Source organism: Protopterus annectens, chromosome 5.part1 (assembly GCF_019279795.1).
Source record: "Protopterus annectens isolate FY-2018-M chromosome 5.part1, PAN1.0, whole genome shotgun sequence".
NCBI lineage: Eukaryota > Metazoa > Chordata > Ceratodontiformes > Protopteridae > Protopterus > Protopterus annectens.
Genome location: NC_056736.1, coordinates 68706760 through 68721222, shown reverse-complemented (window position 1 = coordinate 68721222; position 14463 = coordinate 68706760).

Below are 14463 nucleotides of genomic sequence, written 5' to 3'. Positions count from 1 at the left end.
GGTGGACAGGGATATATTTCAGCAACTTGTTGAGCTGTGCCAGCCTCAACTCAGAGCCAGAACCAACAGAGGGGAACCCATCCCAGTGGATACCAAGGTATATGTAGCCTTAAGAATACTAGCTACAGGTACTTTCCAAAGACCAACTGGGGATACCAAGTGGGTCTCACAGGCATCTGAGTCCAGGATACTCCGCCAGTTCCTGGATGCCTTGCTACTGCATGCTGCTGAGCCCATTTACTTCTCCAACACCCGTGAAGAGAGGACCATCAATATGTGCCTCTTCCACCATGTAGCAGAATACCTGGAGGTACTGGGTGCCATAGACTGCACACACATCCACATCAAAGCACCAGCCAGTGACCAGGGTAGGGTCTACCTAAACCACAAGGGGTTCTACTCCATCAACTGCCAGGTTGTGTGTGATGCCCAAGGCATTATCATCAATGTGTGTGCTGACAGCCCTGAAAGCTATCACGACTCCCACATCTGGCATTCATCACAGCTGTACCGGGCGTTTGCCAGTGGGGACATCCTATATGGCCACCTGGTGGGAGATGCTGGCTATGCACTGGAGCTGTGGATGATGATACCCATCAGAAATGAACACACACCCACACAAGAATGCTATAATGAAGCACAAGCACAAACCAGGATCATTACAGAGCATGTGTTTGGGATGCTCAAGTCATGGTTCCATTGTCTTGACATATTCGGTGGAGCCTTGCAGTACTCGCCAGCCACATGTGCACACATGTTCACAATATGTGCCATGCTCCACAATATGATCCTCCGGAAACAGCTGCAACAGGAACAAAATGGGGAAGGGCCACACAGCCCCCCACCATTGCCAAGGTCACCACAGGCACAGAGGGATTCAGAGGAGGAACATCCTGAGCCTGCCCCGGTAGGCAGACGTAGGTATGCCCAGTATGCCCTGACCTTGGCAAAGAGGCAAATCATAGCACATACACTGACACTGTAGGACCCAAGGGACTGATCTCTCTCTCTGACTCGCACACACAGTAAAATGGATGGCAAACAACACACCACCTATACCCTACCATGTATAGGCAGTGTACTTTGTGCATCCAACATAGTCAGCCCTCAAGCACCATCCTCACAACAGCCTCAGGCACAAGGTAAGTTAGTCTCCTTAGCAAAATTAATGAATGGAGTGGAATGTTCTGATAGCATATCTATGGCATTGATTCAAGCATGCACGGGAATGGGGTGGCTTACAGGTATAGCAGCAGACAACTGACAGCTCTGTGGGACAGCAGGAAATGTATTCCCAGTACTGGCCTACCCACACTATGCACTACTACCCTAGTTGACAAATACCACTGCAGTATATGTGGTGAGCCACATAACTGGGCGGTCATAGGTCACATGCATGGATGTCAAAGTGGGGGTCCCATACCCAATCCCAGCCTCACCCACCAGATCAGCTATAGAAAACCATAGAGGAATGCCTGGCAAAGGCCCCCACATGGCAACATCCATGAAATCCCCACCCACAGACTTTTACACAGTGATATCGCAGTAGGTCTGGCAGGGGAAGTATGGCTTTGAAAGGTAAGAAGTCTGAAACTACAAATGTCTATGCCAAAACAATCTGACCTGTGGTCAAAACTGTTATCCATGTAGTCTGAAAGATAGGGCACACCACTATGCTAAATGGGACCAAAATGTTAAGCAAATATCAGCACAGTCTCTTCAAATGTGTATTGTGTACAGATGTGTCACCCCCCCATAGTCCCATAGAAATGCAGTAACATATCCCTAGCCTTAAGCAGTATCCAGCTGTAAACTAGAGTGATGCCTCAACACAAACAGAAAGCAATTATCAGTAACACCCACAGTCAACTTACTGGTGGCATGCCAGGGTTGTCCACTGCTGGCAGCCTGGGAACATATCAGAATGCACTGCCTTGCTACAGATGGCCTGCATCTGTCACACCTGGCCTACAGGCCTGTGGCAAATGCCCATTCCTCACTCGCAGTGCCTTGTTATGGAGTGATATGGGGTCCATAACAGCAACATAACACAATATAAAAAAGGCAAAGAAAGGCCATGTTGCTAACTAATAGGAGAAAACCTGCCAGTGTCAGAAAGCCAGAAATCTGGCCAAAGCCATGAATATGGGGTTGAAATGGGTCCAAAGAGAAGGACACCTTTGAAATACTACTCTAATAATGTAATAAAGTTGAATGAATGATTGTAGTAGCATGGAATGTCTGATGGGTATGAAGTCAGAAACTGCAATGTCAAATGTCAGTAAAATCTGACTTCAACCTTGAGTGACTTGCAAAACACTTTTCCTTAAGAACCACACTCGTTTGCGTAACCAACAAGATATATGAGTCATGAATGTGGACAGTCTGTGATACTCTGTACAGTCGACAGGCAGGGCTTGAAGTCTAAACATGGAAATGCAGTCATTGCAAGCAGTCCAAACCCTGGAAGATGGTGACATATCTGCACCCACAGAACCCTGGCCCACAGCCATGGGGAGTAACACACCCTTCCCTGATCACTCTTCCTATGCAACATCATGACCACAAAATGTGACCAGCCAAGCAAAATGAGGTGGGCCATACGTATATGTCAGACAAACACACACTTCCAGGCTCATCAAACAGTCTGACACACACAAGACCCTCCAAGTGCAGTCAACCTTTAAGCAGACCTCTTTGCAAAGCACTGGTAGCTATTGGCAAACATATCTGACCTAGGATACCCCCACATATCTTGTCCCCTACAAATCTATATGGAGTCTGCCTGTCACCCTAATCCTGTCTGACTTATATTACCCAGCTGTGGACTGGAAATCAGACCAGCCCAGAACAGAAATGCACAGAGATTCCACCATTGTTATATATCATCAAGGTGCTGGACTGTTTCCACAGCTCCAACAGTCAGTTGCTTATAGGCATACCTCTCAACAGGCTGGATTGTGCAAGAATGCATAGCAGTTGGCCCATAATTGTAGTGCGTGCATCATCCACCCTGTATTCCTCTGGTAAATCACTGTGATGATCTGAGGAGGTATGTCACGAGGTACTGAAAAAATACATGGCAGTGTCAAACAGCATATATGTCAGATGTCTGCTAAAACAAGCCCTGTAATGCTAGCAACCCATACATTACTGAGAGAAATAGTCCCAACCACCGTATGGCCCATTGCCCCCCCACCCCCATTTTGATAGGCTGTCTCCAGATATCCTGCACCAGCAGGTTGAGAGGTATGGCTGTAGCACAAAATAAACCAGACTAGAGTACAACAATCCCTGGAATGGAGTCCTACATGTACTATAGAAGGTCATACTGGGCATGCTCATACACTTAGAGAAATGTCAGTAGGATCTAGGAATGAAAAGGCTTTCCCCACCCAGTGCACTTCCCATTGGCCTACATTAGCAGTCCTGAAGATGTCTGTCACCACAGAAGCCCTTTCATCAGGCCTCAGCCCTATAAGCTCTGTGGTATGTGTGATAACTGTGTAACACTATAGTACAAATAACTAGTTAGGTAGAAGTTTTAATCTCTGTCATGGCAAATGTCAAAATAAATGTGTGTGTGTGTGTGTGTGTGTGTGTGTGTGTGTGTGTGTGTGTGTGTGTGTGTGTGTGTGTGTGTGTGTGTGTGTGTGTGTGTGTAAAAGCTTTTGTGTCCATTCCAACCCAGTATACTTCCCCTTTCACACTTTAGCAGTCCTGCAGACATCACTCACCTTATAAGTCCCTTTCATCAGACCTTACTCCCAAAAGTTCTGTGGCGTGTATGATAAATTTGTAACACTGTATTATAAATAACTAGTTAGGTGGGAGTTCTAATGTCAAACTGTGTGTGTGTTTACAAGTTAAAGCTTTTGGGTCCATTCCAACCCAGTATACCTCTCCTTTCCCACTTTAGCAGTCCTGCATATATCACACACTTTAGAAGTCCCTTTCATCAGACCTCAGCACCATAAGCTCTGTGACGTGTGTAATAACTGCATACCACTATAGAACAAATAACTAATTAGGTAGGAGTTCAAATCTCAGTCCTGGCAAAAGTCAAACTGTAAAGCTTTTGGGTCTATTCTAACCCAGTATATTTCACCTTTCCCCTCTTTTATACAGTCCTGCAGATATCACTCACCTTAGAAGTCCCTTTTGTCAGTATGTGATAACTGTGTAACACTATAGTACAAATAACTAGTAAGGTAGGGATTCTACTCTCATATCTGGCATGTGTGTGTGTGTGTGTGTGTGTGTGTGTGTGTGTGTGTGTGTGTGTGTGTGTGTGTGTGTGTGTGTGTGTGTGTGCGTGTATAAGTGTGTGTGTGTCAAAGTGCGTCTGTTTGTAGCACAAAGTAGTTTGATAACTTTAGCACCCACTGCCCTTATTTATCAGTCCTGCTGATGTAATTCCCCTTATAGGTTCATAAGTGTGTAGTAGGCTAGTGGCCCAGGAGCCTTTACAAACTTAGCCCATAGAAAGGCCCTGCCATTGTGGCACCCGATGCTACTTCCCAGTGCCTGTATCAAGTAGAGCCACTGCAGTGATCCTGGGGGTGAACTGTCTGTTACCAATTCACTCATCAAGATTTCTCTGAAACAGGGTCAGCTAGGTACTCTGCATGACATGTATGGGAAGTGTATTCCAGGGCATGTGCAGTCTCTTAGTGAGGGACCTGTCCCACCAGCATGTTTTGGTGATTGTGTCAATGAGGTAGAAGTCTCTGCAGTGTGTGGTGTGGAGGGATTGGAATGTCTTTATATGTAGCATGTGTAAAACGGCTGGGTCAGACATGGCTTTGTAAGTCAAGCACAGATAGCCTCTAACTAGGTGATATGACACAGAGAATAGCTGGAGTCTTCTGAGTCTGTCTGTATTGGACATGTGTTTAATGCCTAGGAACCTCTTTGTTCGGTGCTTCTGTGGCCCCTCCAGCTGTTGCAGGTGTCTACTGAGGTACATGTTAAATGGGCCAGAATACCTGATGAGTGGTCTAATGAGGGATCCATAGACAGTGATCATTACCTCTGTCTTCCTGGATGCAAAACCCTTGGCAATGCACTGTGGCACATAGAAGGACTTCCTGACCACAGTAGCAATGTGGTGGTTTAAGGAGAAGTTGCTGTCAACCTGTGTCCCCAGATCTCTTATAATGCCTACAATGTTCATTGGGCTCCCATCGATGTGGTACTTACTGGGAACTGAGTGTTTTACCAAAGGAGATGATGCCATGCATTGGTCTCAGTGAACCCTTTCTGTAGAATGTCTGCATCACATGTGGAGTTTGTGATAGCTCCCAGCTTGCAGTCCTCTGTGAACTTGGTCAGCCAGAGTTCTTTTGTGTTGGTCTGGACTCCTGAGATGTAGATGCTGGAAAGGACACTACCCAGTACTGATCCCTGTGGAACTCCACTTTTGACTGCTTGCCAGTCTGACTTGAATTTTGCCACTGACACACTGTGTGTTCTGTGAACCAGTTTGAAACCCACCCACTGATATTGGGGTTGATGCTTAGTTTGGTGGGTTTAACAATAATTCCTGACTGAGGAATGGTATCAAAAGCCTTGGCCAGATCAAGGTAGGCTGTATGCAGTGCCTTACTGTCATATGGTTTTTCAGTGTATGTCAGGCTGTCATAGTGGGTTTTGTGTCGAGCTGTCTTCCACATGGTGTGGTGCAGCTGTTTACCTTATCCTCTTGACCAGCTAGTGCAGTCTTCGCTGGAGAGTGCATTTTCCACATTTGATGATATAGGGATAACTCTCACAGGTCTGAGTATTTGGAGTTTAGAGGAGAGAGTTGTCTGTGTACATAAGGCAGTTGCAACCATGCCCCAGAATGGACAAGTGCACCAGGTTAATGGGCAAAAGCACATAAAACTGCACTTCAATCATGCCAGGAGGGGTGGTCATAACTATTAAGTATCAGGGCTAATTCTGTGAGGAACAAGTACTGCTGATGGCTCCCAGGTGTGCTACACTGTTTAATACAATAACCTGTTGAAATGCAAAGCTATTATGCTATTTGAAGTGCAAGACAGAAAGAACTAGCAAGATGTAAGGGAAAAACTGAAGGCAGACTTTCTGCCACCTGTAATACTTTACCTCAGCTGTGCAGTTATCAGCACCTTTGTCCAGTTGCTACTCCGGTAAGCTCTGTAGCATGTGTGGTAACTGTGTAACACCATAGTACAAATAACTTGACAAGTAGGGGTTCTAATCTCAATACTGGCAAGTGTGTGTATACCATATCCATTGGTGGGGTGTATTTTGCAAAATTGTCACACCCAGTACACATCCAAATGTCCACTGTATAGGGCCCACTGCTGTCAACCACTGTAGTGGTACCTGTGGACACTCTGCAGTCCTATTAGCTGTGTGCCATGTGAAATAGCTATGTAACAGTACGGACACAAAAACAAGATAGGCGGGTCTTCTAATCCTGTGATACCATTCCCCACTCAGGAATCATAGACAAACACAGCCATTTAGGTATCAACCCCTATGTCACTTGGTAGGTTGCAAACTGGCTTATGCATTGGACCCACAGTGTGAAGATAGCAGACTCCATGTCAGACAGCCAACCAGTCACGAGTGGAGTACCACAGGGTCTAGCCATGTGTCCCCTCATGTTTGTCATGTATGACTCTGACATCCAGAACAACACAAAGGGACCCTGGCTGACAATGTTTGCAGACAATTCCAAGGTGAGTGATATGTGTACATCCTCATATGTTGATATCCTGCATAAAGGCCCCACTGAGACATCCGACTGTGGTCAGAACACTGTCCTTGGAAAGGAATGTTTCACAATCCCATGTGGAATCAATGTGTTTACCATGAATTAACACATTTCTGGTAGTCCAATGGACACAGAAGTCCTTATAATAGGCCTGGGAACACAGGCTGACAGTGGCCTCTCTTATGGCCACCACATTGCTACTGTGGACAAAAATAACTTCTATGTGGCACATCTCATAAATAAGGGTGTGTCATCCAGTAGGGAAGAAGTCAATGTCTCACTCTACTCTCTCCTCATGAGGCCAACCAGCAGGTACAATGCCCATTTGCCATGTAGCTCACTAGACACCTGCAACAACTGTGGAGGCTGCAAGTGTACCTCACAAATAGGACCCTACCCTGCAAACAACTATTCTATATGGACAGAGTGCAATACCTCCAAGTACTCTTGGCCACATCTTGGCTACTTACAGGCAATTCATGCTTAGCTGACTATGCCATGTGTGGCTAGCTGTGTTAGGAATGCCATATCTAGTGAAACTCTGATCTGTATGCACCACATGCCATGGATACCTCAACCTCATTGTCACAATCAACAGAACATGCTGGGGGACAGGTACATAACCCAGCGAGTGGACATGTAATGCAATATATGTCACATACATGTTAGAGCACCTCACTGGCCCTCTTCAAGAGAAATCAAGATGAGTGGTTGGAGAATGTAACTGTCACCGTGGCCATCACTCAAATGGCAATGGTTGATAGATACACTGGGAAAAAATGTCAGGTCGCATGATGCCAGGCTACTCCCAAGGGGCTAGGCTTGTCATGGATCCATGCTCATTAGCCAGGTACACATCTATGAACACATGATCCTATGAATCTCAGTCCTGGCAAGTGTGTGTGTGTGTGTGTGTGTGTGTGTGTGTGTGTGTGTGTGTGTGTGTGTGTGTGTGTGTGTGTGTGTGTGTGTGAGCAGTATTAACTGTGTGTTGGGTCAACACATACACTTACCTGTATAAATCCCTTAGTTGTATAAGCTACATGGCACATGCAAACACTGTTATACAGACCTGTCAATTGTGTACAGCTATTCCCTGGATATGACACACTCAATTTGTTACCAGACTGCCATATTCCTTGTAGATAATCTCTGCAGGGTCACATCCTGCTGACACACAGACCTAGAAGACAAACAGAATACATTATGGAGACCACATTCTGTCAGGGTTAATAACAACAATAATGTATCATGGCTGGACAGCTACACACTCTTGACATGTAATCATAAAACATGCTGGCTGACAACTCTTTATGCAGCATTACATTGCTAAACTGTAGTAAATTCACCCTGTGCATCAGACCCATATTAGCATGTTCCTGCATCGATGGTATGGATGACAGGGATGTGGCACAGGTATCATCATATGCACAGAGTGTGGTGTGGGTTTGCCAGAGGCCTAGGCTGTGCAATTTGGTTGACATCATGTGTGTGTGTTTGGGGGTTGTTCATTAAATGGGCTATGCAGAGGTGGTGTGTGTAAGTCTGGAGGTGACCTGGCTGTGATGGTATATGAATGCACACAGTCACGCCATGTGACTGCCCTACACAGGGGTATGTTGGACAGCTGTGGACTGTACATGGCAGGGTGTGCAGTTCACCATCTCCAGCCATGGACATGGGAACTGGGCCTGCCAGAAGACCCACTGGCATGACCAGGCACAAGGCCAGATGTAGTACTACTTCCCAATGGTGACCGCTAACTGCTGGATCCATATCCCTGTTGGGACTGGCCAGGACCATGTGCCCATGGCCTACTGCCTTGTGGAGTGGACAGTGAACCCCTGCAGTTGTGCTGCTGGCACTGCTACTATGGGAGTGAGAAGCTGCATGGCCACATGGAACCTCAGCTGTTCATGCTGCTGTCCTGTGTCCACATGGCTGATGGACAACTCCCACCACATGCTCTGTCACACACATTCCATGTTCAAGGATTCAGATTCCACAATGGAGGATTCCCACCAACTCAACTAACCATCTATTCATGACCTCAGCATAATAACGGTGGGCATCAGCATGATCATGGAGGTTGTCATGCATTGCATGAAGAGTGGCATTCACAACCCCGAGAAGCTGTCTTGTGTTATGTTGACTACGCGCCTATGCCTCTGTGATGGTCCAGAAAATGCTTCTGGTGACACTTGCTGTGGCACTTGTGACAGGGGCATGATGGGCAGCAGTCCCCCTTCAAGCACCCCTGCCTGTCCACCTGTGTGGGACCTCACCTGTTATCTGGCTATGGCTGGTGTCTACAGACACACTTGCCATAGTCACCACACTTGCCTGCCCCATGCCACCACCTGCCAACTGTCCATCATCTATGGCTACTGGTGATGGGGTATGTGTGGGCATTGTGACTGTGTGCGGGGATGGGGTGGACAACAGTGGGATGCCAACCAATGGCATAGATTCAGCCCCTGACAACCCTGCATGTGCCTCACTATGGCTATCATAATTGTCAGAGTATGCGGAGACACTAACATTAGTTCCCAAGCAGGAGGGATCCCGACCCCCATTACCACCTGTGAGGGGAAGACAATAAATGTAAATTAATACTGTACATTATGGTTGGCTGCCACACACACAGTCATGCAAACAGCCACTTACAGGTGAGGTGGCAAAAAGCTATTACACAGACCTCACATTAACCAAAAGGTGACATGCATGACACACAGCCCTCATTGTCATGCATTGCAGCCATTCTCAATCCTTGTTACTAACAATATACATCTCTGGGATGCATGAGTAGTCTTAGAAGGTGACATCCATTCCTCAACACACACTGCACCCATGTACACATTATTGCTGTTCACCTGTATAGCACAGTGACAACTACTGTAGACCATACCTCACAACTGTACAAATCACTGAAGAGTGTGTAGATGTCTGGCACATATGTTTGCTCTGTTCCTCACAATCCCTATGTGTTTGTCTGAAACATTACTTGGATCATATGAGGATTGATGTCACTAATTAATGACATAAATTTGATTTACTGACCTCGTCACCAGAAGTGAATGTATATTCAAACAAATCCTGTTACACCAACAACCTTCTAAGCTTAACATGGATATGATAAGTGTACACACCCCTGTTAACATGGCAGGCTCTTTTATCATATAAAATGAGACCACAATACTGCATTTAAAAACTTTACCCACCTTAATTGTGACATATGACCTATGCAATCCAATCGAGAAAAAATCAAATGTGATAGTTGTGAAATATACTTAGTGAGATGTGTACCATACAGTGGTTGCATAGGTGTGGACACCCTTAAATCAAGACTTTTTTGAAACACCTGTTAAGTGAACTACAGCAGTCACTCTTCCTGGGAAGGGAAGTATCAGTATGGCACATCTTGACTTGGCATTATATCAACCGTCTTCCCTGCAGAGGTCCCCCAACTCTGTCAGCTGGCAAGGGCAGCTCATGTGCACAAAAGTTGGAGGTCACACTAGGGGGTTACTATTGGTGTTAAGTCTGCTCTTTGTCTGGCCCACTGCATATCCTTGATTTTATTCAGGTGGAGCCATTCTTAAGTAGGTTTGGATGTATGCTTCAGGTCATTGTCGTGTCGGAAGCTGAAACCCCTCTCCATCCTCAGCCATCTTGCAGACACTTGATGAGTTTGGCCCACTCATGAGTGTTATTTTAACTGTTCATAATTCCCTCCCCCATGCCTGTAGGCCTTGTTCCAGCTAATGAACAGCAACCCCAAAGTTGGGCACTGCCACCAGTGAGCTTCAACATGTGAATGGTGATCTTCAGGTGAAGTGAGGTGTTGCTTGTGCACCACATGTAGCTTTAGGGATAGTGGGTGCAAGTTTGAATCTTGGTCTCATTATACCATTACACATTTCAACACATGGCTTTGGGAGACCTGGTGTTAGGTTTTGATACTTGTACACAGCCCTGCATGGTGACATGGGTAAATGCTTCTATCTACTGACCCTACCCCATAGGCCAGACTTATGCAGACTCCAGGCGAGTGTTGTCACATGTACTACACATCCAGTAATAGCCAGAGAGTCCTGCAAGTCCCTCAGTGTTGCTGCATGTCTCTTGGCAGCCTCCCTGACCTGTATTCAACATGTCCTTCCATCTGTTTTGGAAGGACATCTGGTTCTTTTCAACAGCACTGTTGTCCCATATTTAATCTTCCTTTTGATGACTGTCTCCACTGTGTTCCATGGTATATGCAATGCTGTGTTAATGTTGTTGCACCCTACTCCTGACTGATACCTTTCAAATATGAGATCCCTATGATGTTTTGTAAGATGTGTGCAAGCCATGGCTGATTCTCATACAGGTAACTGAGCAAATGTCATGAATACACTGCTCAGACAGTGGCCCATTATTAGTTGTTACTCTGGGTCCCTGTAATTGATGGCAGGTGTGTACCCAAGCAGAGTGAATGCTGTCAGTATATCACAAGCTGCTCCTACAATGTGTTATTTGGAGGATGTGCACACATATGCATCCAGCATATTGTAAGGTTTGTATACACCATATTTGGTTGCCTAACATATTGTTGGGTTTTACAAGCTGATTACTCATGTTATGGTCACATTACAGGTTGGAAAAGGTGTGAAATGTAATATTGTGGTTTCTCATTGTATATATCAGAAAAACTTGGCATCTTGGCAGGGGTGTGTACACTGTGGTATCCACTGTATAGGATTAATGTTTCATACATATCCCTACTATGGCCCATTTGCCCCCCCTCCCCCAGTTTGTTGTTCTCTGTCCAGACATCTTCCACTGACAGGTTGTGAGGTATGCTGCAGGAATGTTACATTACCCTTCAGATAGGCCCCTCTGGTGATCACTGTGATGCACTACAGATAACACCACTGTGAAGACTGATAGAGAAATGTGAAGGCTGCCAGCCTAGCCAGATAGAATTGTGCAGATAATTCTGTCTTTTGTAAATATGAATGTAAACTGCAGGCTTGTTGTCTTAAATGTAACGCAATACTGTTACATGTGGAACTGGAAATAAATGTGACAACAGTGCACTCTACTGACCAAAGTAAAGCATGTGGTGACCCTTTAAAGTAGACAGTGGTGCCGAAATGTCTAGATGAAGAAATTCTTTCTATTGTTTTAACCAAGAGTTAAATTGCTAGATTTAAACATGCAAATATATTTTATTGCTTTGTTCCTGACCAGCTGCAAGATAACAAATGGGAGATATTAAAAATGTAAATGCCATTAATGTGTAGTCTGGGAACACCAGGAAAGTGTAAAAGAAATGATGTAATGTTTATCAGAACTGCAGTTTCAATTTAAACAGAGAGAATCAGAAGGCATTAAGCATTTTTGTCTTGATCATCCAACTCACAGCACTGCCTGTTGCTCACATGTAAGTTATCTTAGATTTGTGTTTTCTTTTAGGGATAGAATCTAGAAAGATTAGACTAAGTGTTTTTCTGTGATGTCAGAACTGTACTACTGATTTATTTTAAGTATTTCTGTGTGATCTCTGAATTTTTGACTAGCACTGTATAGTAGAAGGTATTGTCTTGTGGTTTTAATTATTTATTATTAAATATTTTAAAACCTTTTAACTGTGGCTGGTTTGTGTAGAGATAAGTTAAGCTCTAAGAGTACATTGCATATATATATATATATATATATATATATATATATATATATATATATATATAAGGATCCTGTACCAAGTCACTTTAATAAGCCTTGAGACTGTTTAGCCACATCTACCAATTGGATAATAATATTGCACAGTAATAATTGGACACCCTTTTAAGGGCCTTTGAGTAGCTGATAAATATTAGCTGGGTGGTGGCAAGTGGTACTGCCATATAGTTGGGGTAAAAAGGGGCATAGCTGGACAAACTGTGCCAGCCTTTCCCAGAAGTGTCTGTGTGGTTGTGTAAACTCTTATCTCAAAGTGTATGTGGGTAAGCTACTTGGGCAGGGACACAAAGCACTGATTGGACAGAGAGGATGCTGGAGATTTTAGTTTGCCCAGCTAGGCTGAGATATGGACCCTATAGCTGTGCTAGTGGGGAGTCTTACTGGGGATCTGGAGAGCAAGGGAGTGACCAGCCCTGGAATGACTGTGATCTCTGTGTGCTCTTAAGGGAAATTGCACTTTACTGTGTGTATTTGTTATCCTTTCCTCTCATATGAGATGCCCTCTCTGGTGTTAGTAGTGAGGATTGAGGCCCCTTGATTGCTGGGCCAGGGCATGAGCATCACATTTGTGGTGGCAGTGGTTGGGATATCCTCACATTTGTGTTTGGCAGTGGTGGGATATCAACATCACATATTAATTAGTTGGCAAATACTAATTGGCTTGTAGTGGTATGGGTAGAGTGAATCCTGTAGCTTGTGTACAGTGAGCTTTGAAGGTGTTTTGTACTCTAAATCAGCCACACAGTGAATACTCAGAGTTCAGATCACAATTGTTTTATTTCTTTTGTTAGCTTAGTTAGTCAGGGTGAGCAGGCAGCATGTTAGCAGAGGAGTATGGAAAGCTGACAAGGAGCCAGCTGGTGGAGATGTGTCAGGCTAGGGGACTGGTGCATGGAAACCTGACTAAGACAGACCTGATTGCAGCCTTGGTTACAGCTGCATCAGAAAACAGCAACCAGGAGGACAATCAGACTGGCAGTGGAGATGTAATTCCCTCGGAGAATGGACAACTCAACCTTTCTGCAGTGGGCTTAAAAATCCATCTGGAGCTAAAGAGACTTGAGTTGGAGGCCAGGCAAGTAGAATTAGAAAAAAGCAAATGAGAGACTGCGATGTTTGCAGGCTGAGGAGAATGAGAAACTGTTACGTCTTTAAGCTGAGGAACAAGAGAGGCAGAGGCAGCATGCAAAGGAGATGCTGACTCTTTGCAAGAGTCATGGAGGTAATGGTGAAGGGAGTAATTGGACCCCAGAAGCATAAAAGGTCAGTAAATTTCTTCCGCAGTTTAAAGAGGGGGATAATTTTGATAGTTTCATTCATATGTTTGAGAGGGTATGTAAACAGTATGAAGTTGACCAAGGGCTCTGGGTACGGTTCCTGACCCCCTTTCTCCATGGTAAAGCTGTAACGGTTTTATCTAAAATGCCTGACGTTGCATGGTTTGATTATACTGCTGTTAAGAAGTGTCTTTTAGAACTGTTTAAGCTAACACCTGAAATGTATAGGAAAATGTTTCGTGAACATAGACGCAAGGCAGATGAAAGTGTGTGTGAATATGTTGCTGAATTGAACACTTATTTCCATAGGTGGGTGAGTGGATGTCAGGTCACCACTTCTGAAGGGCTGGCAGACCTTTTGGTGAGGGAAGAAGTCCTTAGCATTTTCCCTGAGGACATGAGGATCTGGTTAGCTGATAGACAATGTGCTACTTCAGATGAGTTGGGGAAGAAGGGAGACCTATACCTGGCAAGCAGGGCAGCCCTGCACAGGAAGGGGACCCCCAGTACTGCTCATGGGTCTAAAGGAACCCATGGTGGGCAGCACAGACTGCCCCAACAGAATCTGCCTGTAGCAGGGGAAGCCACTACCGCTAGTCCAGGTACATGTCCAGGAGCTAGAGTTAAATGTTTTGAATGCAACCAGTGGGGCCATGTGGCATACAGATGTCCACAGAGGCAAGGTGGGGAACCAAAGGTGAGGGAGCCAGTAAG